Source organism: Choloepus didactylus, chromosome 13 (assembly GCF_015220235.1).
Source record: "Choloepus didactylus isolate mChoDid1 chromosome 13, mChoDid1.pri, whole genome shotgun sequence".
Lineage (NCBI taxonomy): Eukaryota > Metazoa > Chordata > Mammalia > Pilosa > Megalonychidae > Choloepus > Choloepus didactylus.
Genome location: NC_051319.1, coordinates 74159217 through 74186179, shown reverse-complemented (window position 1 = coordinate 74186179; position 26963 = coordinate 74159217). Strand labels below are relative to the sequence as shown.

The window sequence follows — 26963 nt, the reverse complement described above, 5'->3', positions numbered from 1 at the left end:
CCCCCATTTATTTGGAAAATATTTTCAGAGCAGGGACAATAACCCTTATTTGTTTATCTCCTGCATTCATGCTACAAGCTCTTACTGAGCCCCTACTCTGTGCCAAGCTCTGTACCCTGGGGGATTAAGCTGTAGGAGTAAGCTAAGGATATGCAAGCTGCTGGAGCCTGGGACAGTGCCCCTGGGCCCATCATTTTGTGATGGTCTCTTTGCCTCCCTTTCTCAAAGTGCCTAAGGTTTTCCTCAGGTTGCTTCACATGACTGTTTTCACCTACAGAGCTTTACATGTTCACAATGTATTCAAACATGCATTTTCCCCCAGTGGGTTCCTGGAAACTTGCCTATCAACTGGAGAAGTGTGCACCTCTACAGGCAGCCCTCCACAAACATGAGGCAAGACTCCATTTGGTCTTCACGGCAAAGCTGGGGGTAGACCAGGCAGCTACCACTGTCCCTCTTGACAGGTAAAGGATTGGTGTCCTAGAGAGGTTTGCAGTGACTCTTGTATGATGGTGGAATTGAGACATGTGGCCCATTTCTTGACACTTCGACACCTAGACTAGCTCTTTCTATTAAACCACGCTGACGTCTAGTGGGGATATAAAAGTGTTTGCCCCTCTTACTCCTTCAACATAACTTGGTAGAAGGACAGGTTGTTTCCAGTTAATATCTAAATTAGAGAGTATATGAAGTTAAACTCGCTTATTACTTTTATATACTTTCTCGAGAAGTAGTGCGTTAGGATACAGACTGGGAGGTCACCTGGGAAGAGGGTCCAGAACCCAGTAAATGATAAATAAATGTTTATTTTTATCCCACAATTCAAAGATTTTGGAAGTACACAGAGTAAAACACGAAAATTCTCCTCACCCCTGCCCTTCATCTGCCTCTACATTACCCATCCCTATCCACAGATAATCTCAGTCAACTCTTTTATGTACATCCTTCCAGCACTTTTTCCATACATTCTTATACATAAATACATGCATATAAACATAACTTTTATTTTCAAAAACAGTATCACATTATACATATTATTCAGCAATGTGTTTTTCCCTACGTAGCAATATTTAACATGTAGTATTTTAATTTTACTCTCTTAGTTTCCTGATATTCCATAGTATAAATGAAACATACTTTGTTTAAACAATCATTCATTGATGAAATTTTATGCTGTTTTCTCTTCTGCTACAAACAGTGCTGTTATAAACTTCCTTGGGCATTCAATATTTAAGATGGTGCCCTAGAATTGTTATTTGGGGGACAAAGTTCCACCTAATTGCTTTTCAGATGTTTTCACCAATTTTCACTCCTGCCAACTGTGTAAAAGTCTGCTCATTTCCCTATATGTGTACTCACCAACACGTTAGCAAATTATAATCTTTACTGCTAGTAATACTTTCAAACACTCTTAGGCTCACTTATACCATCCAGGCTGCAGGTGACAAAAGAGAACACTAAACGGTCAGTGATAAAAATTATCAATAACTTTTATTATAATTATTTATTATCATTCTTGTTTCAGTAGAAAATCTGTCTTTAATGATTCCCCACATCTTCATTTCTTCAATTCAAATACTATTCAAGGACCTCTTAGGTGCAAGGTGCTAGGAGAGGTGTTGAATGAGAAGCACACCTGAAACTTCACCCTAATCCTTCATTTTATTCCCTTTTACCTGAATTCCCACAATAGCTCCTAATTGATCTCACTTTCTCTGGTCTCTCTCCAACCCAACTCATCTTGCATATCACCCTAGATATTTCAGTATTTTTGATAGTATAACAGTTAATGCCACAGAGGTTAAAGTTTGATGATCACACATTAAAATTAGTGGGCTCTGATACTGTCTGATTTCTTGTAAATGTAACAGCTGGCTATCCTAAATTTTCATCATTTGTTTAAGCCAGAGCTTCCAACTGGCCTGATGGGTCTAGATCCCTTGCCTCTGGGGTGGGAACTATAGTCTCAGGCTAATTACCTTCATTCAATTACCTCAATGTGTGTAAAATTTGTTACTATTATCAGTGTTATAAAGTGCAAAAGGTTGGAAAGCACTGGCTTGTGTCATTCCCATTTGGTATTTTATAAAGCATCTAGACATAAAACCTTACTTTTGTTTTGCTTTTCCAGTGTATTTTTCAGGAATTCAATGAATTGGAAGAAGAAACAGTTTGAAAAAATCAGAGAAGGATATGTGTGTGCATGTTTTTAATTATCATGATATAAAGATCAATATAATGGCCTTTGTATTTTCATATCAGTTCACCAATCCTAGTATTTTTATTCCCTATGATAGATTTCATATGGCTCAGGTCTTGCCATCCCATGGATGCAAATGAGGCAATGCTCACATTAATAAACTGAATTTTCAGGCTCTTGACACAGCTGTAAATGCAGGTCATGCATATCTTTGGAACTCTGCAGTGGTATTCACCATTGTACCAAGCTGTCCAGGGAGCTTCACTACTAGCTGAACTGATGGTGCCCAGTCTAATGATACCCAATATCCATAGGAAGAGTGGCATCTCTTGGTGTTTCTTAGAGCATCTGTCTTTGAGGAGGTTGCACAGGTGCAATGAGGATGGTCCCTATGCAACATAGAACCAAAGCTCAACCCAGGGTCCCTAAGCATCATGGTTAGTGTTTTCAATATCACAAAGTTCTTGAAAACAACCCTCTTGCCTTCCTCAGTCAGCTGCATTTTTTTTTTTTTTTTTTTGCAGAGGAGTTTATACCTGGTCTAAGAGGCACGATATGGGAAAGATGACACCTCATACTCTATTTTCATATTTCTCCTTTTTGTGTCTGTTGACAGATATGTACAAAATACTTGTTTGTTTCCACAAAAAGAACAAAAAATCTCCATGTATAAGAACACCTCCAATAAATACCTGAAGGTATTGCAGGCTAACTCATCCCCCAACTAAACTCTGGCCTCCAGACAGATGCCCTGCTTGAATGCATTATTTCTTGATTTTACTTAAATGTCTCTTTGGAAAGTAGACCTATTTGGGAATCAGTAACTCAGGTCTAGCATCAAATTTCCCCCTGCCCACTATTGTGCATCTGGTCAAGTTGCATCATGTTTCTAGGCATCAGTTTCCCCACCCATAAAATGAGAAGGAATGATGAGTTGACAACTAAGATCTCTTTTATCATGCATATTATGTTATTCTTGAGTGTAAGCTCCTTAAATCAGTAAAGTATTAAATAAATATGGAGGATTGAAGGAGAGAAGAAGATAGACTGGGGGAGAGGCATGGGGTAGTATGTGGCAAATAATAGAAAAGCAAATAATAATCTCCTTTTCTAACAATCTAGTTGTTGGGTATAGAACAATGTAGTGGTTAAAAAGTTATGTTCTATCCCAGACCAACTACTTATTAGAGATTTGATCTAGTGCCTCTGATTGAACCCCTTTAGCTTTATTTTCATCATCTCTAATGTTGAGATAATAACAGAAGTTACTTAATAGGATAAATGACAGGATTAAATGAGATAATACATTGGAAAGCATTTATCACATAATCAGTGTTCAATAAATTAACTATTATTTTTATTATTATATAAAGGAGACATATAAAATAACATCAGATAAGGTAAGATAGCATATAGCCATTTCCCAACTGTATCTTTGATTGTAAGAGCTGCAGAAGATGTAAAGATCACACTTGTTTTAGTCTTGTTCAGACTAACTATTCACTAAACATCTTTTGAGTGAGTGAATGAGTTTTTTCCAAGGTAATCTGCCTAAGAAATGTGCTTCACATAGTTATATTATTCTGAGTGTCTTCTGAAAGGAGAGCCTGAGATGACAACTTGGAAACTCATAGTTTATTCTTAGACAAGGGAGTAAACAGGGAAAGAGGAAAAGCCAATATGAGGAAGAAAGTGGTATCACATGGGCCACCACTGCAAGCCACTAGTTACGGGAACAGACCTCATGAGGAGCTATAGGACCACCTGCCTGAAGGATAAAAGGAGAAGCATTAATTCACCTTGCCTTTGCTCTCCCATTACTCATGGTGGACCTATGCACTTATCAGCCCTTCACTTCTGGATTCCATGCACATGAGTACCAAGTAAGTTCCTGGGGACTGAGCAGTGTCTGAGAAGCCCCAGGCAGGAAGCACAACACAAAGCAACTTTGAGGTGAGGTATTACCAGCAGGAAGTGGGTCAAAGTCTACACAGAATGGTTTGTGGTAGCCATGGCTACCATAAGTAAGTAAGGTAAGTCTGAGAGGATAAGAGGTGCAGGAGGTGCCTGATTCAACAATCAGCCTCCTTCAGAGGAAAGCAAACCAGGTGGTGAGGGATTCTCAAAACCACATCATACAAAATGTGGAAACAGGGACTCAAACAGATACTTGTAGACCCATATTCAGAGCAGTAGTATTCACAGTAGCTCAGAGGTGGAAACAACTCAGTGCCCATCAACAGATGAATCGATAAACAAAATGTGATATGTGCATGCAATGGCATATTATCCAGCCATAAAAAGTAATGAAGTTCTGATACATGCTACAACATGGATGAACCTTGAAATCATTATGTTGAGTAAAATAAGCCAGATATAAAAGAACAAATATTGTATAATTCCCTTAGATGAAATAGTTAGAATAAGCAAATTCATAAGAGGCAGCAAGTAGACTAGGGGTAACCAAGAACTGGGAGAAGGCAGAAATGGGGAATTATTGCTTAATGGGTACAGAGTTTCTATTTAGGATGATGAAAAATTTTTGATAATGGAGGATGGTGATGGTGATAGCATTGTTAATATAATTAATGCCACTGAATTGTACACCTAAAAATGGCAAATTTTATGCTATGTGCATTTTGTCAGAATAAGAACTCTTGTAAAACGACAAAAAAAAAAAAATCAAAAAAATTCCCCAAGATCATATGAAGAATGGAGAAACTAGTATCATAAGAGTATTAGCCAGCATGTACTGAGCACTCACTCTGCGTCATCCACCTAAGTGTTTTATATGCATCATCTTACCAGATCCTCTCAATGAGAGCGAGCCTGGGTTTCAAGGCCCAGAGTTATTAAGGAGATTCTAGAAGTGAATCATGTCTATAAAGTGAGGTGATACTTGGAGTATAACTTCTTGACTCTCCAGAGCTGTTAACCTCTCTTTAATGCTGGAGCTATTTAAAATGGAGAAGACTCACAGGCAAATGATCACACTCTTGAAATGTTTGAAGCACTGTCATTCATTATGAGTATATTTTAATTCATACTTTACAGACTGCCTTTATCTTTTATTAGTTCAACTTCCCAAAAATCAACAGTTTCAAGCCTTATATACTGACAGATCTAAGCCAGCTTTTGAATGCCATATCTGGACTTCATAAATGAGTTGACAAATTTTATTTCAAAATAATACAATCATCGATGAAGTCTGTTTCAAGAACATAGTGTGTGCATACACATACATGCACTCATACACACATCTGCCATTTGAAAAGCTACCTTGCCCGCTACCCTAGCTGAATGGGAATCAGGATTATTAAATTCGTATTTAGAGATGTTGGATTAATATTATCTCTAAAATTACAATAGATTAGAGTTTTATCATTTTTAGCTCATGGGAATGAAATCATGCATATATTGTAGATGTTCATTGTTTAACTTTTATTTCCTCACATTTGAAGTAACACTGGTACCAAAACAGAAGTCAACTTAAAAGTATCAGATAGATGTAACAATATTTTGAGGTGTATTATAATAAAAGATACATGTGCAAAAAGATATTTACAAAGTGGATATAGAATAGCAAACACCATACACATAGAAGTAGAAATTGCATTCCAAAATCCTAAATTAACATAGTTCTTGAACTTCCTGGAAGCCAAATGCAAAAAGGGATATATAAAATTCTTGGCATGATGAAAAATATATATTGGTCGCCTCTTACTTTAACCCCTTCACTTCCCAACTTCTTCTACTCCCTTTTGACTTGGTCTGGTCCTGAAGGGAACTTACTGGCAAAGCAAGGGGTTTTGATATTGTATTATAGAATTGAAAATGGATGACTAAATGGTGTAAAGTGGGGAAAATAAAAAGCTAAATAACCAAATATATCTATCCTGTGAACCAACTGTAATGTTTACAATTTCCATCATTAGGAAAGACTAAATGATGATACACATAAGGTGGATTTTGGACCAATTAAATTACCATAATTAGGGTGTAGATTAATGCAATTATGTCAAACAGGAGGGCAGTTCCTAGCATCGTGCCACACAGCCTTGTCCTCAATTAAGTCCTATTAAATATTTTTATGTCTGAGTTGGATAAGTACATCAATTTTGTTTGAGTTGATTTGCAGATGCAACTAAGCTGGAAGAAGCAACATTTTGTAAGATCATTTCAGGATTCTAAGAATTCTCTGTGTGTTGCAATGATGGTAATACTTTAAAATTATTCCCATTGAAGTGGACAGGCACTACAGTGTGGTACTGGTTGCCCTCCACCCAGTCGTGCAGTACAGCATGCCTTCAGTGTGCCAAGTTCACCCACCTATTTTCCTCCACTGTTACCACCTGGTTCAGGCCACCATAACCTATACCCTGAACCACTGATATGGTCCCCAGAAGATCTCTCTCTCTCGCCAATATTGCCATCCCCTAAAGTTTTTACTCCACAAATAAACTGGAATTAACATTTAAAATGTAAAAATGATTAAATCATATTTCTACTTAAAACATGCCAATGGTTTTCCAATATTAGAATTAAATGAGAGAGAGAGAGAGAGAGAGAGTGTGTGTGTGTGTGTGTGTGTGTGTGTTTATATCAAGACCCTGCATGATCTAGCCCTTGTTTTCATCTCAACGCCTCCCTCAATCATTTCCCCTCCTTTCTTAGTCCGTACATGCCAAACTTGCCTTTTTTCTTTACCAAAGATGCTATGGTAGTTTGAGGCTGTTATATATCCCAGAAAAGCCATGTTCTTTTAATCCATTCCTGTGGGTGCAGACCTATTGTAGGTGGGACTTTTTGATTAGGCTATGTCAATCGGGAGGTAGCCAATCTCATTCAAGGTGAGTCTTAATCCCCTTACCAGAGTCCCTTATAAGAGACAAGGACACAGACACAGAAGCTGAGAGATGAAATAGAGAGAAATGCCCAGAGAAGTTTAGAGAAAAAGCCAGAGAGGGAGAAGGCAGAAGCCAAAGCAACAAAACCCAGAAGAGAAGGACCAGCAGACATAGCCATGTGCCTTGCTATGTGACAGAGGAACATAAGCTCACTGGTAAACTGGTCTTCAAAGAAGATATCATCCTGTTGATGCCTTCATCAGGACATTTTGAGACCTTAGACTGTAAATTTATAAGCTAATAATTCCCCATTGTTAAAAGCCAGTCCAGGCACAGATCAACTTAAAGAGAGGAGAAAAGCCATGCTCCTCTGATCAAGCTGTAGGAGCTAAGTGTGTTTGGAAAATACAGCTAGCGCTCTAATTTCCAGCAACACCACTGCCAGCACAGAACAAGCCAGGAAGCTGGTAGAACAGCTGAAGATGGAAGCCAACGTGGATAGGATAAGGGTATCCAAGGTAGCTGCAGATTTGATGGCCTGCCATGAAGTGCATGCCAAGGAAGACCCTCAGGGCTCCTGGAACATGGATGTAGAGTTTTAAGCAAAGTGGACACCTTTCTAGTCCACAGAATTTAAAGAGAGGGAGGAAAACCGTCTTGGAAACTCCAGGCCATGCATGTTTAAAGAACTGGTCCCCTTTAGGAGATTGATAGCCAATTCACATGATGAGTTAGATCTGATATCTGCAGAACTGCCTAGAGGAGGGGACTATGTAAAGTAAAATTGGTGCCACTTCTTTTCTGCTAGCCCTTCAAAACCTTTGTTTCTGCTTCATATTTAAAAAAATAAAAACTAAAACAGACAGCTGTACTGAAAAAAGAAAGGCAGTCCATTTCTGGTATATTTCATTCCAGCAGATGTAGCAAACTGAAACAGATGCCAAGTTGGATTCTAGTTCAGAGTCTTTAGCTTCACTGTTCTATCTGCAGCACCTTTCTCTCAAATATTTACTTGATCAGCTTAACTTCATCATTTTTTACCTTTTTATTTTATTTATAGAAACTATACTGTTTTTTGTTTCATTTATTTATTATATTGTGTCTTTATTTTCTCTTTCTTGTTAGAATTTAAACTCTGTCAGAGCTAGGAACTTGTATGTAATTCTCAACTGAATCCTCAGGGTCTAGCTAGAACAATGTCTGGTCCAGATTTGAAACTCAATTTGTATTTGTAGGAAGGAAAGATGTAAGGAAGGAAGGGAAGAAGGTGGCAATGAGGGAGGGAGGAAAGGAGAGAGGGAGGTCAGAAGGAAATTGCCTGTATAAAATCTATTTAGAACTGATTCTATGCCTGATTCCATAAAACAATAATTCTACAATGTCAAATTTGTAATCTTAAAGGTAACACCCACCCTTCAAGAACAGAACAGAGAATTGAGCTATTATGTTACCTTTTATAGAACAGAAATAAGTTTTCCTTCAAATGAGGTATTCACCAGAAATTTGTCATTTGGAACTAAAGTCCAATTAATCAAGGTGCTAGTGATGAGACTTGTATTTTCACTGTAAGAGGGAAATTAAAGATCATTATAAAATTGACTCAAATAAGGAAATCAAGCTGTAGTGGACTACCTATTTGCCTCCCCAACGTATATAAGCAAACAAATACATAAATAAATAAATTTCCTACAGACCATGTAGGAGATATAGTATGTAAGTTTCAGCAAGAGTGTTAATAGTTTCTCTTTGTTTAGAGGTGGCAAATTTAGTCTTGAAGTGGGAGACTCCTTCAGAAGGAAGACTAGGAGATAAATAGCAGTAAAAAATGAAACTGTGTATGGGAGAGAATTGACATTCTCAGAGAGAAAATGTGGGAAGTGCTTATTCTCCCATTAAAGAAGGTATTTTGGTGGTTTGCTGCTCTGAAGAAGAATGTTCTGTACCTTGTCTGTGTCTTCTCAGGTTCAGGAGAAAGCAGTGATTTTAACTTCAGTTATAAATAATTATATGACACTGTCTGTAATCTACACAGTTGGAATGTTCCTAATCAGCAAATAGTCCTTATTTTAACAAGCCATGGTAACCATGCTGAGGGGAAAATAAAGACTTTGCTCCAGATATTATAGCTTCTATTGTGGCTCTATAAAGATTTTGGCATCAATTATCCAAAATCCTATGTCTACCAACATTCTTCATTCACCGAGTCTTCCATTTCCTTGAATGAGATGCACCTGTGATTTGTTTCATCCCTGCCCATGCTGCACACATTTTTGAAAGGTGTGCAATGGGTGGGGAAGTGACATTAGAAATATCTATCCTGTCCTACTCAGTGCCCAGGACTGTTTTCATTTATTGGTAAATTCAACAAATATTTATTGAGCCCCTACTAAATACTAAGGGTATGGCATTGACTCAGAAACAGACCTCACCTGCATGGATTTACAGTCTACCAGGGAAGGGAGCTATTATTATAATTAGAAATCTGAGAAGCATTATGAAAGAGGAGATACAGGGTGGTATGTCATGACTTAGAAGCCTAGTCTGCAAGTTTAAGACAGTCCCCTATGAGGAAGTTATTTTTAAGCTGAAATCTGAAGAGTGAGGAGGTGTTATCCAGATGAAAAGAATGAAGAGTGTGGAAAGGGGGTGAATGCTAAGTTTCCATGCAAAGGAATAACTGCTATAAGGCCTAGAGGAAAGAGAGGGGCACTTTCAGGAAACTGAAAGAGAGTAGGAGAGAAGAGAGAGACCTAGGGTGCAAAAAAAATCATACCACCTCCTCTACTTTGGGCAATGGAAAATCTTTGGATAGTTTTGTGCATTAGGGTAACTTGATCAAATTTACTTTTTATGGAAATTGCACCAGCTTCTTTGTAAAGAACTTCCTAACAGGGCCATAAGGTAGAAGAAGGAAGACCTAATTCTCACTGTCATACTCCAGGTAGGAGAAGATGGTAGCTTGGCGAAGTGTTCAAAGTGGGTCTGGAGGTGAGTGGAGGCATGAGAGAGATACGTAGGGAAACACTGGAAACGGAGCAGTTTGAGGAAATAAATGATGAGTCTGCTTTGTGGAATTAGGTGATGGGCAATTGTTCATATGAAATGTCAAACCTGGAATGCTACTTTTGTACGTTTTAGTTCTGGAGTCGAGGACTTACTACCTAAAGAAAAAAATCTAGTTTCTTTGCCAGGGTCTCTCAGCAACATTGACATTTGAGGTCTGATAATGCCTTGTTCTGAGCATATGATCTCTGCACTGTACAATGTTTAGTAGCATCCCTGGCCTCTACTCAGAAGATGTCAATAGCAACTGCCCCATCCCTAGCTGTGACAATCAAACCTGTCTCCAGATACTGTCAAGTGTCTCCTGCAGGGGTTAAAATGCCCCCAGTTGAAACCTCTAATCTATGCTGACTCCACCTTCCCTGCCCAAACTTCTCTCACTCTTTCCCCCAACGTGGCTCCCTGAATCATCAGAGTAGATTTTTGTTCTCACTATTTCCTACATGTGACCAAAGACAGTAGGGTGCTTTGTTTAATAATGTAGACACTGAGATCATACAGTCCAGAAGGTTTAAATCCTAGCTCCATCATTCACTAACTGTATGGTCTACAGTTACTAAAACACTTATGGCTCTTCCTGTGTAAAACAAGGATAATATCAGTTCCTCTTCCTGAGGTTAATGTGAGGATTATCTCTGTTGAGTGATAAATATAAAGCCTAACATGTTGTAGGTGCATGTTTTACTTTAGCTACTCTGAAGGTATGTTTATTCCATCATTATCCATGACATAGCTGTGGGCTGAGGTGACACCCCTCTCCCTTTACCTCCATCTACCCAAACAATTCAAATATGACATTTTTCAAGACTTTGGTCAACATTTCCACCCCATGGAAGATTTCTTCTAATTATTCTAGTATACTCTAATCAATACCATATTCAAACTCCAGTAACATTAGTATACTCTAATCAATGCCATATTCAAACTCCAGTAACACTTACAGCTCATACTTTATAATTTAGGACCTTATCACATACTAACATATTTTCCACTTGTTTTGTCTGTATGGGTTTTCTAACCTAACAGCATATATATTACAAGATAATTTGGGCAACAATAGATGTTGTATGGATGCCAATAGATAAAAGTCACCCACATGTGTGAGGAAAGTCACCTTCCAATTATAGCTGAGTCATCACAGGAACTTTCTGTGCAGGGGCAGCTGACTGGATAAGATGGACTTATCCCTTTTGATCTTTTTCTTGAACATGGATGCCAATCTGCATGAAATATAAATGAATTCCCAGCAAGAGAGAGCTCATCTAAGAGGCTGACATTTTCTCCTGTGTTTGATGACAGTGGGAGTCCCAGGAATTCAAGGTGCGTAAATGGGGCTGCTACACACCTTCACAGGAATCACCAACTGTGACCTAGGAGCTCATCTGGCTTTGAACTCAGTGTGAAGTCCATTCTCAGATCCAATGTAGAAATTAACCATTTCTTTTCTAACCTTGATGTTGCTAAACCACAGAATTGGACTTAGAAGAAATGGAAGATTTAATCATTGTAACTATAGGCATAATGAGGCTGAGAGTTAGGAAATGTGACTTCCAAGCCTACCTCTAATAAGAGGCTTGTTATCTCTTTGGTATTAGCCAAACAGCACACATTAGGTGTTCAATAGAGTTTACTGAAATAGATTTTACAACCGTAAATCTATGGGATATGCAGGTCTTAGGTAAGACCTTTACTCTCTCTAGCTTCAGTTTCCCTATCAGTAATATGAAAAGTTGGGTCAATATCAGGGGATTTTAAACTAAATGTCCAGCCTTCCATAGATGTGTCCTAAGGTCCACTCTGGAGATTACAGCCTGGCAATAGCTGTTAAGCAACTTGGACTCTTGAGACTCCACTCTCACTTCATTCAGTTCAGCAACTTTTTTTGTCATTGATGATATCTTATAGTTTGGTGTCCTGCTTAAGTTTTGTTTGCATAAGTGAGTCAGCTTCTTAAAACAAACAAAAACTTTCAAATCACTGACTAGACAATCTTTAAGTTTCTTCCTACTGTGTTAAATGATCTATGATCTTCATTATGGATAAACAAAATGAAATGGACAAAAAAACAAACACTTCAAGAGGGATTTAGGTTATATTCAGAAAAGAGTCTGACTGGAAAAAATGAAGGCTTATGACAGAATAAGGGAAACAGGCAACTCCTTTAGTTAAATAGTTAAAAGTTCTACCAAAAACTACTTTTATAAATAGACTTTCTGGGGGAGCAAGATCAATTTCAACAAACATTGGTACCACAGTGAGTATAGCTCTGGATTAGATAATCTAGAGGAAATAATTTTGACTCAAACAGTGTGCCTGCCTTCAGGATGTTCACAATCCAATATGGAAGATAAGGCATGTAAAACTGTCAACTAGGATAAAATTACAAAGTCATAAATACCAGTCCAGATAGAGGGAGACAGTACAGAGGTGTGCTATGGGAGATGCAAGAAGAAAAGATTAATTTTGTTGGAAAAGATGAGAAAATAACTTACTGAGGTGGCTTTTGAGCTGGACCATGCAGCATGCAAGAAATCTGGAAAGGGAATATGGAAGAAAGGCCATCCAGGTTGATGAAACACAGCCGATGATCTGAGCAGGGAAATTGTCAGCTCCTTCCAGAACACAGCAAGACATTCTGTGGGAGAAGAATTGTGGCTCTCATTTGTGTTCTTCATCAAATATTTCTAGTTTTCCTTCAGGGAACCAGGGAGAATTTCTCTTTCTTGACCCCTTAAAATTAGGAGTAGCCATGTCCCTTATTCTGACCATAGAGATTTGAGCAAAAGCAAGTTCCTATTAAAACTTCAACCTCTATGTGAGACTAAGGGAAGAGATGTTTATTTGGTACAGGATCTATATTTTCTGCAGCACACTAAATAATTTAACTTGTATGGTCAGTTTATATATACCATAATTACATGGAACTTTGAATAGGAAGTGAGATCTGGTAGGTTTGTACCGGTTAGTGTGACATTCCAATACACCCCAGAGTAATTTGGACAGAGAATGAGGATATATTTGCAGGGCTCCCCTGGAGAACTGAGGAACAATGTGGAAATGTTGGACTTCCCCACCTGGGTTGTTACTGGTGTTCTTGCAAATGTTGAGAACTGATATTTTGGTAGAATGAGCTCTCCATCTTGAGGCATGCCCTTGTGAAGCTTGTTGTTGCAAAGGAGAGGCTGAGCCCATTTATAATTGTGCTTAACAGTCTCCCCCAGAGAATCTCTTTGTTGCTCAGATGTGGCCCTCTCTCTTTCTCTCTAAGCCCACAGGGCAGGTGAACTCACTGCCTTTCCCGCTACGTGGGACATAATTCCCAGGGGTATAAATCTCCCTGGCAACCTGGGACATGACTCCCAGGGATAAGCCTGGAATGGCATCATGGGATTGAGAAAATGTTCTTGACTAAAAGGGGCAAGGGAAATGAAACAAAGTTTCAGTGGCTGAGAGATTTCAAATGGAGTAGAGAAGTCACTCTGGAGGGAATTCTTATGCACTATTATATAGATATCCCTTTTTAGTTTTTAGTGCATTAGAATAGCTAGAAGGAAATAGCTGAAACTGTCGAACTGCAACCCAGTACCCTTGAATCTAGAAGATGATTGTATAGCTAGCTTACATGGTGTGACTGTGTGATTATGAAAACCTCGTGGCTCAGACTACCTTTGTCCAGTGTACAGACAGATGAGTAGAGAAATGGGGACAAAAACTAAACGAAAAAGGGGGTGGAATGGGGGGGATGGAATAGTTCGGGTATTCTTTTTACTTTTATTTATTGTTTTTTTTTTTGAGTGAGTGATAAAAATGTTCAAAAACTGATTCTGGTGATGAATGCACAACTATATGATGGTACTGTGAATAGCTGACTGTACACTGTGGATGACTGTAGGGTATGTGAATACATCTCAATAAAACTGTATTTTAAAAAAAAAACAAGTTCCTATATTCCCTTTTTCCTACCTTGGTAATAAGGAAAGCATGGAGTTGAGGCCCCTTTCAGCCTGGTTTCCTGACCAAATGACACAAAGCTAAGGCTCTCAGTCAACCCATAGTATACATAAGCCATTATTGTTTCAAGGCACTGAAATTTAGAGGCTGTTTGTTACCATGGCATGGAAGGCAGAATCCTAGAAGGGCTCCAGTGAGCCCCACCCCCTGGGAGGCACACCTTGGTATAATCCTTTCCCCTGAGCAATGACTTGTTTCTAGCCAATAGAATATGGCATAATCATTCCTGTAATTCCACGATGTTCCATAAGACTCCATCCTAGGAGGTGGAAGTGAGAGATTCTCCTGCTGGATTTCACGAGGTAAGCCACATGTTGCGAGAGGGCCTGTGAGAGGCCCATTTGGTGGTGGCCTCTCACGGCTGAGAGCGACCGCTACCTAACAGCCACAGCAGGGAGGGGACCTCAGGTCTACAACCACAAGGAACAGAATTCTGTCAACAACCACATAGCTTGGGGGAGAACCCCAAGCTCCAGAAAGAAATGCAGCTTGGACAACACCTAGGTTTCAGCCTTGCGGGACCCTGAGAGGAGGACCCAGCTGAGCTGGACTCCTGCACCAGAGAAACCATTAGACAATAAATTTATGTTGTTTACACTGCAAGTTTATGGTAATTTATTATGCAGTAATTGAAAACAAGTGCGTTCAGAATGATCTAACCTCTCCTGACTGATGCAAAAATAGTGGGAATTAAGCCTGGAAAAATATTCCAGTGCTTTATTATGGAATGTCTTGAATGCCTGGCTATTGAGACATAGCTTTTCTGGGTGTAAGGAGAGTCACTGAAGTATTTGAGCAGAGGGATGGCTTGGTTAGAATGATGCATTCAAAGGAGTGATTTGTAGGCAGGTGGATGAAAAGATAAATTTGATAAAAATGGCCAATTATATATTTTTAGATATCTAGGAATTGAGTAAATACAGACTAAGTTCTCTTATCTAATTATTCATATAGAAAGTAACCCATTCAAAGAAATAATGTTGGCACCCTTTCCTATATCAAACATGGTGTGGTTTCTACTTGGAAATCTACTTCAGCATGATTAAAATACCTCAAGTCTTCCCCTGGAGTTAAAATGACAAATGTACCTGTTGTACACCTCCATCTTGTCACCAGGGGACTATTGTATTTGTTAATAGGCATTTCTTTTTGCCAAGAATTTCATTTTCAGTCCAGAGTAAATTGCCTTTCAACTATACCAAAATTTGAAGCAGGTACAAAAGTGGTTTATGTTTTGTTTACCACTTGTTCTGGCAGGGAGATGGGTTTAAGAGAGCTTAGATTCACTTTCTCAAGTCACGTGGGCTGCAAAATGAAGCTGTGTTGCAATCTTTTATTTGCCATGCTATGATGTTCATGGGGACAAAACTATTTGGCTTGCATGAATCCCAATACAAGCATTTTCAGAAATGTATAGAAACCAACACAAGAGGATGTTTCTTTTGATGGTGAAATCTCTTTGCAAGAAGTATAATTCAGATGATCTTGAGATTCCTGGACTTTAGAGGTCACTCTCTTCTCTAAAACACCACAGAGGATATCTATTGTTACAAGCCCCATTGTTTATTCTTCCTACTTCATATTTCTTCTGGGAGTCACATTTGACCCTACTTCTAGTTTATATGGCTTGGGTGGAACACCATGCTAACTTGAGGGTGACTTGGGTTAATCAGAGTATCCTGTTCAACTGGCCAAGCACATAAACCTCAGGCACTTTGAAGAAGCTACTTAAAAAGAGACTCCTCCTTCCTGTTTGTCAATATAGGAAGGATAGCGGAATGCTGGTCCCCCGACAGTGTTTGAGCCTTTCATTCCAGCAAAGCCTGAATACAGCTATTCCTCTATTTTCAGCTATCCTTATCTAAGTTAATAAATGTTCATTAGTATAATTTAGCTCTGATTCAGTTTTCTGATACTTGCAACTAAACCACTATGCCACAGACCTTAAGAGGTCCATTCTTTTACCAGAATCTTCCTTCTCACATACCAGGCAATTTCTGCCAATCTCTGAGGAAAGCATTCTGGGCACCTATCCCTTCTGTCAATCAACTATGTTTTTACCTATAGTTGTTTTAGGATTGTGTGTATTAGCTCTTACCATCTTAGAATTAAATTTATGCTCCAAGTTGCTCCTGCTATCCCCAAACTGTTTGCTCCAAATGTGTACACAAACCCATCCCTTAATTCCCCAAAGAGAATAGTGCAAACAAGTCAATCTTAGTAGTTGGTGGTGTATGTCCTCAGGTTTACCGAGGAACAGTCAATTCACAGCCCACATATGGACAATGTGTTAGGTAGCAAGACAGACCTCAGATTAGCATTTTGTACTCCGTATCATTGAATAAAATTACAAGATTATGACCAGATCACTTTGTGTTATATAAGCACAACCTCAAGCTACATGAAAAAAAAAAAAAAAACCCTCATTAATCGGTACTTTACCAACCAGTTATATACAAAATGGAGATAAGATAAATTAATCTTACTATGCATGTGCATGTGTGCGATTGAATATTTTGATACTGTGAGTGGTTGTGGAGAGAGGTTATTTGTTGACCACTTAAAAACCACTCCCAAAAAAAAAAAAAAAAAAACCACTCCCACGGCCTCTCGGCAAGTCACGATGATGGCGGCCACCATCCTGTGGTGAGCTAGCGGATTCTCTGCTCGTCCTTCGGAGTCCCTCGCGCTCCCTGCAGACCCAGTGGCTGGGGCCCGGCGCGTGAGGGAGCACGGCGGCCCGAGCTCGCGGGAAAGGCCGCAGTCGCGACGGCAGCGGCGCGGCCCGGGGCCAGGGCTGGGGGAGAGCTCGCTCCGCTGGGCGAATGTGACAAGCCCCCACCCCCACCGCCTTCCTCTCGAGTGCGCGAGGAGCGTGGCGACCCCCGGGCCCGGCCAGGCCACAGACCCCGCCCAGCGGCCAGCACCGGAGCAGGCCCAGCAGCGGAGCAGCGCGGCGGCACCATGCAGGTCACCCCGAAGACCCTCCAGCAGCAGACCTTCAAGATCGACATTGACCCGGAGGAGACGGTGAAAGCACTGAAAGAAAAGATTGAATCTGAAAAGGGGAAAGATGCCTTTCCAGTGGCAGGTCAAAAATTAATTTATGCAGGCAAAATCCTTAATGATGATACTGCTCTCAAAGAATATAAAATTGATGAGAAAAACTTTGTGGTGGTTATGGTGACTAAGCCAAAAGCAGTGACAGCACCAGCACCAGCTACAACTCAGCAATCAAATCCCGCCACTACTGCTACAGTTACTTCCTCTACAGCAGCAGCCGCAGCTCAGGCGCCAACCCCTGCCCCAGCTTTGGCTCCCACTTCCACACCTACACCCATCACTCCAGCGTCACCAACAGTATCTTCTGAACCTGCACCTGCTAGTGCAACTAAACAGGAGAAACCTGCAGAAAAGCCAGCAGAGACACCAGTGGCTTCTAGCCCAACATCAACTGACAGCACATCAGGAGATTCTTCTCGGTCAAACCTTTTTTAAGATGCAACAAGTGCACTTGTGACAGGTCAGTCTTACAAGAATATGGTAACTGAGATCATGTCAATGGGCCATGAACAAGAGCAAGTAATTGCAGCCCTGAGAGCCAGTTTCAACAACCCTGACAGAGCAGTGGAGTACCTTTTGATGGGAATCCCTGGAGATAGAGAAAGTCAGGCTGTTGTGGACCTCCCTCAAGCGGCTAGTACTGGGTCTCCTCAGTCTCAGCAGTGGCTGCAGCAGCAGCAACTACAACCGCAACAACTACAACAACAAGTTCCGGAGGACATCCACTTGAATTTTTACGAAATCAGCCTCAATTCCAACAGATGAGACAAATCATTCAACAGAATCCTTCCCTGCTTCCAGCATTGCTACAACAGATAGGGCGAGAGAATCCTCAGTTACTTCAGCAAATTAGACAACACCAGGAGCATTTTATTCAGATGTTAAATGAACCAGTTCAAGAAGCTGGTGGTCAAGGAGGAGGGGGTGGAGGTGGCAGTGGAGGAATTGCAGAAGCTGGAAGTGGTCATATGAACTACATTCAAGTGACACCTCAGGAAAAAGAAGCTATAGAAAGGTTAAAGGCATTAGGATTTCCTGAAGGACTTGTGATACAAGCATATTTTGCTTGTGAGAAGAATGAGAATTTGGCTGCCAATTTTCTTCTACAGCAGAACTTTGATGAAGATTGAAAGGGACTTTTTTTTATCTCACACTTCACACCAGTGCATTACACTAACTTTGTTCACTGGATTGTCTGGGATGATTTGGGCTCATATCCACAATACTTGGTATAACGTAGTAGATTGTTGGGGGTGGGGAGGGAGGGATCTAGGACATAGGGCAGAGATAAATACAGCACATGTCTGCTTATTGGCAGATGCTGCAGATCCACACAGTGTGTAAAATATTATACAACCAAAAATCAGCTTTTGCAGGTCTTTATTTCTTCTATAAAATAGTAAGTAACTTTTCCTAGGTTTCACTCTTTTTAGTGTACTAGATCCAGAAATTTAGTGTAATGCCCTGCTTTATATTTCTTTGACTTAACATTGGTTTCAGAAAGAATCTTTGCTACCTAGAATCTACAGTCTCTATTTCTTGGCAACACTGGATAATGGCTTTGTGATATTGGGAAAATTTTTGGAGCAACTGTAAACAGAAATGCCAAATTGTTGATGGTTATTGTTGCTGCTTCAAATAAGTATGAAATTAATATGTTAGGAAGCCCATTCTTTCATGTTAAATACCTGGGGTATGAGGATGGGGAAGAAGGGGTACCTTTTCTTAAAATGAAAATAATTACTGCTATTTTAAAATTCTTGATCATTGAATGTGATGAGACCCTTCTAACATGATTTGAGAAGCTGTACAAGTATAGGCAGAGTTATTTTCCTGTTTACATTTTGTTTGTTTGTTTTTTGGGAAAAAATTGGTAGGTGTCTAATTACTGTTTACTTCATTGTTATATTGCAGTAAAAATTTTAAAACAACCATTGCATGTTTGCTTCTGATGTATCACTTTATGAACTGAACACTTTTGGGGCTCATGGAGAAATGCAGCATTCTCCTCTCTTCCCCTTCCTGCAGCAGAAACATGTTTCACATCAGTCATGAGTTCAAACTGCTGCCTTCTTTAAAACCCACAAAATGCTGATTCAGTTCAAAAGTAATGCAGATGTTTCAAAACTGTGTTTCTGGTATTTGTAAATGGTATTTTTTTTTTATTAGATAAGAATGTATGACCATTGAAGTCATTAGTATTATATTTCTTTAAAAAAGATAAGGTGGACAGAACCATATCCAGTACCTTTTATTGCATTGAAAAAACTGGCAAAATCTTCTGGAATGGTTGGGAAGATGCAGCTGGAAAAGTACTTCAGAAAATATACAATCAAGATATCTCATGGCATATTAAAAGAAAAATCTTAATAGCAGTGTTGACTTCTATTTGGATTTTTTTCATCTCAGTTTTTCCTGTCGAATCTCCTTCATTGGCATAGTTATTTGATCATAAAGAAGGAACAGATGTCTACTTGTTCAATTTTTCAAATGTATTTTGCCTGAATATATGCAAACTATTTAAAGAAATAATATCGGGGTCCCCCCCACCAACTGATACTGAGTAAGAAGATGAATTTGCACAGATTTCTCCCTGCATAATCTCTTGCAATATCCTTAGCACAATTTGGTGATGATTTTTAAGGTTTTACGTCATGCACTCGTAACCTGTCTCTTATGAAAAATAAATGAAACCATGATTTCTCCCCACAATGTTATCATGTAGTTTACTTTTCATGTGTTTATTTCATAAATACGACATGACAAGCCTTTGGACTTTGTATTACCTGTATGTTTTATCATGGATCATGCATAATATCTCAGGAGAATAAAATGATGATTCATAAAAAAAAAAAAAACCACTCCCACTAGCACCAAAAAGTTACAGACCTTGGAGAGAAAGCAATGCCTTCCTTTTGCCTTGATTTTGGACTTCTCCTAGCATCAAAATCATGAGGTAAAAAAATTTTGTTGTTTATGCCAATCCATTGTATGGTATTTGCTATAGCAGCCTGGTCAACTAAGACAAACCTATCAATGAATGTTTGGTACAGAATAAAACAAGTAAAGAAAAAATAAATGAGCACACAAATAAATAAAAAGTAAAATAAAATAAAGAATGCATATTCCTGTAGTTTAAGCCATGTTTAGTTGGTCCATTCTCTAGAGCTGAAAGTGTCCTAGCTAACAGAGGAGTAATACGAACGAAGGGGAAAAGATGGAAATGAGCAAGACTACCAAGAAGACTGAGGCCGTTTGAAATGCAAAAGACAAAATACATTTAGAGAAAAGAGTGGACCTACAAAGTCAGGCTAATTATGGAGACAATAAATATGAGACAAAAGGATTTAATGCAAAGTACTATGAAAACAACAACAAGAGTGTTAGTGTAGAATACTAGATGTGGAATAAAACCAACTGGGATTAGGACCCATTCCTACCAGTTACTACAGGGCATTGGATAAGCCACATTAACACTTGGGGATTTGCGTTTTTTGTTTTTAAACTGAGGAAATAACACCAACTCAGTGTCTTACTGTTTTGTCATTGTTAGTGGTGGTGTGCATGTATGTGCATATAAGTGTGCGTGTATTTGGGCAAGTCCCAAATGGGACATTACAAAGCAAAAATACTATGCAAACAGTGCATCTCAAATAGAAGCAGGAGGAAGGGGAGGAGAGGTCATCACCACCTTTGTCTCCATCTTATCCCCTCCTTATCACCCTATGTGGGAGGAGATGTTGGTGCACCACCCAGACTCCCTTTGCCTGGCCAGTGTTAGTGTTGGCTGACAGCGGCTCACCCACGGGCTCCTCTCAGGACATTTGCCCTTGGTTGACATATTCCTGCCCCAATAGGGAAGTCACACTCCTCCTCCTGGGTAGCCTGCAGCCAATGACTGACTGATAGGGGGGTGGGTTTACAAAGGGCAGCTTTACATGTGGTACCACTCATGTTCCTGAGCTCCCCATGGAAACTGAAGCTAAACTCCGGGTTTCTTCTCCTTCCCTGCCCTGCTTCCCTCACATCTCTACAGGTTCCCCTAGGAGCACACCCTCCATGACAAGTATCCCCTCTCTGACTCTGCTTTTGGGGACTCTGTCCTAAGACAACTTCCAAATACATATAGAAATCAAGGAGGAGCAGAGTAGAGGATTGATATCCTCCTCTTAAAGATAAAAGAGACTCTAGAATAAAAAATACATGTCTATGGCTATCCAAAAGGGATTGGTGTACCAGGGGGGTTATAAATGCAAGAAGTGAGACTCAGGTGTCAAGACTAATATCATTTCAAGAACCGAAGAATGACGTGGATTGGAGGTCAGCTTTGGACCAAATCTGGCTTGCAGCCTGTTTTGGTATGTCTCCAAGCTAACAGCGAATGTTTATATATATACACACATATATGTGTAAAAGTATTATATAAAAAAAGTTATAAAAATGAGCCACATAAGAAATAAAAATACTAAGATAACCATTAAACACTGGGGAAAGACAAGAGTACAAGAGGGAATAATGTTACAAATAAATCTTCAATTCATACATAATGGAGTAAAAAAGATATTGCCTAAAATTGATGAATCAGGAAAATGGTGTACAGGTATATTATTTAGACATGTGGGGTACCTTCAGAAGAAAGAAAAATAAAAATGGTTTGGAGGGGTTTCCTAAAAGGAGTGGGATAAGGGAAGGAACAAGGTGAGCAGAAGACTGTAGATTTTCATTATAAACTCCTCTACACTATTTTGATTTGTTGCTAATACATTAACCCTGTGTCCACAAAGAAACACAGGCATACATACACACAAGCAGCACCCATACACTTCTTCTAGAATCAACAGCATTATATCTGTTAAGCAATCTCTATAACAATAGCTAAGATTTATAATACACCAGGGCCTGAGTTAAAAACTTGACACAGATTTTCTGATTGACTTCTCAGAGCGGCCCTATGAGTTAGTTACTATTATTATGCCCATATTAAAGGCTGCAAATTGAGGCTCAGAGAGGTTAAATAACCTTCCCAAGGTCATGCAGCTACCTATTAATGATGTAAATGAGAGCAAAACCAAAAATCCATACCCTTATCTGCTAGCAATACAACTCCCAGGCCATTTAAGGTGGCCTAGCTTGTCCTACCTTCCAGTGTTTGGATTTATACAGTAAGAATGAGTATTCTAGTTGGTGAGGAGAGCGCTTTGCTATTTTCCAATAGTCACTGAATTTCTGGCTTTTCAGATCTGTTACACAGCCTCGGTAAACTTGCCTATAGACTATTGCATGATTTCATGGAGGCATCAAACAATGTTCTGAAAAATAGTTAATCATCCATTGGGACTGGTGGTTTGATGTGCTGAGCCCTCGAGCAAGGGACTTGCCCTTATGAAGCTCATTACCACAAAGGAGAGTCTAAAGTTGCATGTAATGGTGCCTAAGAGTCTCCCCCTGAGTACCTCTTTGTTGCTCAGATGTGGCCCTCTCTCTCTCTAACTGAACCATCTCGACAGGTGAACTCACTGCCCTCCCCCCTACGTGGGACCCGACTTCCAGGGGTGTAAATCTCCCTGGCAACACAGAATATGACTCCCGGGGATGAATGTGGACCTGGCATCGTGGGACTGAGAGTATCTTCTTGACCAAAAGGGGGATGGCAAAATGAGACGAAATAGTTTCAGTGGCTGAGAGATTCCAAATGGAGTCGAGAGGTCACTCTGGTGGACATTCTTATGCACTATATAGATAACACCTCTTAGGCTTTAATGTATTGGAATAGCTAGAAGTAAATACCTGAAACAACCAAACTCCAACCCAGCAGTCTGGACTCCTGAAGACAATTATATAATAATGTAGATTACAAGGGGTGACAGTGTGATTGTGAAGACCTTGTGGATCACACCCCCTTTATCTAGTGTATGGATGAGTGGAGGAATGGGGATAAAAACTAAAGGATAAATGGGGTGGGATGGGGGGATGATTTGGGTGTTCTTTTTTCACTTTTATTTTTTATTCTTGTTCTGGTTCTTTCTGATGTAAGGAAAATGTTCAGAGATAGATTGTGGTGATGAATGCATAACTATGTAATCATACTGTGGACAGTGGATTGTATATCATGGATGATTGTATTGTGTGTGAATGTATTTCAATAAAACTGAATTTAATAAAAAAAATAGTTAATCATCATCTGTTAATAATACTGAATGCACATGATGTCAGGACTCCAAGAAATGCCAGTCTACATTTAGAAAAGAAAATGGTGTGCCTAATTAAGTACTAGTAAAAAGTTTTTTTGGCTTTAGGAAGAACCAGAAGGAGAACTCGCTATACTAGGAAAATAAAAAATAAATCGTGTCTTTCATATTGTACATCCATTTTCTGTTTTTTTCAGCTGAGCTGCCACAAAAACCCTCCAACTCGACATTAGAAATTGAAAATGGATATTGGAGCATGATAATGGCTAAAAATAAGAAAATATCCTGGAATCACGGGCATTTTTTTGCAAACTAACAAACAAGAAAAAAAAAAAGAAGAAGAAGAGGAAGAAAAGATAAGTTACTGCTCTGTGAAGACCCAGAGCTGATCTAGTTGATGTTTTTCTTGCTTTGCTCAGGGAAAACAAATAGATCAAAGTCTGAGTATCTCCCAACTTCTCATTGGTGAATCCAACCTGCGTTTTCTTCACTGACCAGGGAAAAATGGCTCCAACTGTGAGTTTCCATGAGGGTAAACCAGCAGCTTTATAAATGCAGTCTCAGGACCAAACCCTTCCTGGTCAGGCACTGCAATTATACTCAAAAAGCCTTATCTTCCAGCCTCACATCACCCCCTACCTCTCTTCTCTTGCTTACTATGCTACAGCCACACTGACTGTTTTCCTCAAACCCCAAGCTTGCAAATAACTTCATTGTTCATTTCAGGAACATCCTGAAAGGCTTATCAACTCTTCATTAGAAAACATCAACCAATGGTTTATGTCAGGCCCCAGAAAAAGAGTCCAACATATAGAAGGAATGTCTGATCCATGGGCCCTGCTGCTTATCTCATAAATACCAGGTGTGCCATAAACTAAGGGTTGAAGGCTGTTTTAGGAATCCCAGTCACAGTGGCACCTAGACTCCAGGGGGCAGAGAAGGCAAGATCAGATATGCCCATAAAGATGAATGACCATAAACAAGCCAAAAGGCCTGCTTCCTCCACATAGATAATATAGTGCACATCAAAGAAGAGTAGTGTGTTAAAACCCTAGTAACCAGTCAGCAGAAACTGATAAGCACTCACCCAATCAACGCCCAGAATACACTCAGCAGGACCTTCCCCCCAACACCCAATGTGGGTTTTTCCTTTAAAAATGCTGCTCTCAGAAAGAGGGCCGGAGCCATTTTTCCTTTCTTTCTTTTCTGATGGCTCCCACCTGCTTTCTTCTGCTTTCTTCCTCTAATAAACCTTAAACTCTCTACTTAAACCATGACTCACTGCATTTGTGTGAATTCCTGAATGACCTAACAGTTGATACACCAAGAATCTGAATCCCTCACTTCAAAATCCCAGCCTTGCTGACTCCACCAACTCTAAACTATTGTAGCCTGATCCTTGCCCTATCCTAATCAAGACTCGCCTCACTTCTTGAAGACTCTCTTTAAACCAGGCTTTAAAGTCTCAATAAATATCCTGACCTGGCCTTTCCCCCTCTGATATACAATCAAGACTCACTCTAAGCAGGGTTCTCTTTTTACCAAGGGAAGCAATGAACTAAGCTTTGCCTTATCAATAGTTCATTCTGATGCTATTTGGGGTACCCAGCATTGTACTGTGGGGCTTGAAAGAAATCCTTCCTGTCCTTGTGTCCTTATAAATTAAGGAGGTTGGACTCAATAATCAGTAAGGGACCTTCCAGCTTTGATATGCCTTTCCCTCTTGGTGGTCTCTTTCCAAGCTGACAGCTTCTTAAAGAAAAGCACAATTGCCTCCTGGGGTTTTCAGAAAGTGTATTCAGGTCAGGTTCTTGGGGTGGCAGGGAGTTCAATGGCTGAATCTTTAAAAGCTAGCTTTATTCTCTCCTTCTGCTTGTCACCTCTGGGAGAGAAGGGGTAGACATTGTTTTCTTTTGTCTTGCTACACAAAAGCTGGACCTGAGTTGGAGGGTAGACAGAGGCTCTGACTCCTTGGCTAAAAGCCATACTTGATGCCTGAATAGAGCTTCCTCCTAAAGATTTCTCTTCCTTCCCTATGGGGGAGACCTTTGGCTGCAGCCACAGCAAGTAGCTAATTGTCTGGAGTGCTCATTTGGCTGCACAAACAGAAGCACACAGCTTTGTGAAGGTGAGCACTGAACTGACCCTAGTCTGTTTGAACAATGCTCAGATAGATGATGAATGGGTATTTGGGAAACATAACAAACACAATGATTTATATTCATGATGGAATAAACCCAGGGAGTGGGGGACTCTGGAATGGGCACATAGAATAGTTAGAATAGGTCTTTGAAATTTCAGAGTGTGAACTGAGTGAAAACTGATTTGAAAAGCCATTCCCTGAGAGGTCTAGAAACAAGAGGATTATATTTAAAAAGATAATTTGCTTTTGAACCAAACTTCAGATTTGGAAGGTTGAAAGAAGGACAAAAGAAGTAATGACATATGATTGAACTAGATGGAGGCAAATTTAAAAAAAGCAAACTTGACTTTAAAAGAACAAGTTTTTATATATTATTATTTTTATACGATTGAATTAAGTAGTCAAATATACTTTAACTGTGTAAGCATTTGTTTGATGATCTAATTCAAGCATATCAAATCCAATCTGTGGATATAGATAGTTGGACTCGTGGTTGCTAACGTAACATAGCACCATCTCCACAGCCCCACCCCTGCCCCCATTCTTCTTCTTTTTTTTCCATATCTCTCAATATGTCCATTTGTTATATTCCTGAATCAAACAGTTGGGTGTTTTAACTCTTCTCTCAGTTCTTGTCACAGAATGAATAAAGCCAGTCTCCTTTTATCTATAAAATGGGGGTACAAATAGCTGCACCCAGAAGGTTCTCTATAGATTCAGGTAAAGAATGGTTGAGAGATTCTTACACAATGCTCTACACTGCCATGTGCAATAAATATGTTTCCTTTATTCCTTTCCCGGTTCTTTCTTTTTTACATGAATGGAAAAAAATACAGGAAGCTGCCAGATGGAGGAGGGTTTCACTGTGCTTCCCTTTGCCACATTTGGTGGTAATCAGCCTTCCTGTATTCACCAAATGATCACACACCTTCACCTATTTATAAAGAATATGTGTGTTTAAAAAGAAGGGACTAAAAGCACTGCATCAAAATCAAATTACTGGGTGTGATTACCTCTTTCTTGACTGAGCAAATGGAGTTCTTGTTTTCATTCAGCCAGCATCTTGAGCATCACTGCAAATTAGCACAGTTAACAATGAGAAAGAGATGTGCAGCCAAGGCTCTGAATAATCTCATTACATATCTCTCAACAATTAAGTGCATTAATTAAGTCCCTGTATCAGGAGAGATGTTGGTAAAGAGGCTGTTATTCAGTCACATCTTTCCATGCATCCCGTGCTCGTAGGTTTTGGATAACTCACCATTGTACCTCAAAGGCCTTGGGATTATGGCAAATAACACTGGCCCTGGATTATTCTGCAGGAGTGACTTCCCAAGACCCAGATGTTCTTCAAGTTCTCTTTGTAGCACGGGGGATTATAGTATAGTAGTTTGTAGTTTGGTTTCAGGAATCAGAAAACTTAGGCTCACATCTTGGCTTACCACTTA

General features: G+C 39.6%; 1 protein-coding gene and 1 pseudogene across 6 annotated transcripts in view; one reads left to right on the top strand and one right to left on the bottom strand.

Annotated features, from left to right (window-relative positions):
* The window catches only part of LOC119507842 (solute carrier family 22 member 4-like), an 846933-nt gene that overhangs the window by 559169 nt on the left and 260801 nt on the right, over window positions 1–26963 (bottom strand). The window lies entirely within an intron of this gene.
* On the top strand, window positions 17086–18437 carry LOC119507838 (annotated as a pseudogene).